The 1,301-nt window shown below is 35.4% G+C and overlaps 1 protein-coding gene across 1 annotated transcript in view; it reads right to left on the bottom strand.

The window, feature by feature from the left end:
* Positions 1-1,301, bottom strand: part of LOC128250919 (dual adapter for phosphotyrosine and 3-phosphotyrosine and 3-phosphoinositide-like) — a 70,047-nt gene that overhangs the window by 47,706 nt on the left and 21,040 nt on the right. The window lies entirely within an intron of this gene.

Raw genomic sequence — 1,301 nt, 5'->3', positions numbered from 1 at the left:
ATATATATATATATATATATATATATATATATATATATATACACATACATACATACATACTTTTAGTTATAATTTCTGCCAATTAAAAATAATGATAAAAAAAGTTTAAGCAAAATATATGAATAGCAAACATCTTGGCTGCTAATCCAATACCATATTCTTTAGTTTATTTCACCTCTCAGAACTCTAATTAGTTACCTAATAATATTTAGCTTTGTTGCTTTATATTTCCAATTCAAACTTCACTTATGTTGGATTTACCTTTCATTCTTCCTGGTTGATGAAGTCCCAGGAAAGTATCGGGACAGATATACCGTATTTTAATGTGTATAATGAACCCTTTTTTGTCAAAAATTAGGTTTAAAAAATATGGGAGTTTCTTATACATGGATAATATTATAATCCCTTACAAAACCGTTTTTCTAAATTTTAAGCCCCCAAAATTATGGGGGTCCTTATACATGTTAAAATATGATAATTGTTTGCTTGCTCTGCTCTCCTATAGAATATGAAGCTTTATGCTTGCATGTGCCTTATGTCTGCACAGACCCCTGCACCAGCAAGAACCCTACATAGATGCAGGCCTGTGCCACCATTAGCAAATTCTTTTATTTAGGTATCGAGGGAATACCAGGAGAAAGTTCTTGATAAGAGTTTTGTTTTTTGTTTCTTTTACTATGTCAACTTTGGTTTCACTTTGGTCCCTTGGTTTAGCATTTCACATTTGGAAACCATTTCATATTCGCTGCTTAGGAATAAATGAATGAATAGATGGATGGCAGATGTAGAGATTAATGAATGATTGTATGTGTGAAAAGATTGGCATAAACATCACAACATCTTTCTTTCTTTCTTAGAAAAAAAAAAAAAAAGTAGTTGTAGTTGAAAAGTTTCATATTGATCCATAAAAATTCACATATTTGTCACTAGCTCTCAATCTCAGGACATGTTTGCTTTCTATGTCACACATTTTCTCTCCATGTCTGTCACACACACACACACACACACACACATTCTACCCCTGCAATGTCTCTCAGTCATACTCTCTTCCTTTCATAAACTCATTCTCTCTCTCTCCTTCACTCACACTCAGGCCCTAACTCACACTCCGGCTCTCTCTCACACTCAGGCTGTCTCTCTCTCTCACTCAGGCTCTGTCTCTCTTTCACTCAGGCTCTGTGTCTCTATCTCTCTCACTCACACTTAGACACTCTTTCTGTCTCTTTCTCACTTACACTTAGGCAGGCTGGCTGGCTCTCTCTCTCTCTCTCTCTCTCTCTCTCTCTCTCTCTCTCTCTCTC

Source organism: Octopus bimaculoides, chromosome 26, assembly GCF_001194135.2.
Source record: "Octopus bimaculoides isolate UCB-OBI-ISO-001 chromosome 26, ASM119413v2, whole genome shotgun sequence".
NCBI classification, from domain to species: Eukaryota; Metazoa; Mollusca; class Cephalopoda; order Octopoda; family Octopodidae; genus Octopus; species Octopus bimaculoides.
This window is presented reverse-complemented; position numbering and strand designations above follow the sequence as displayed.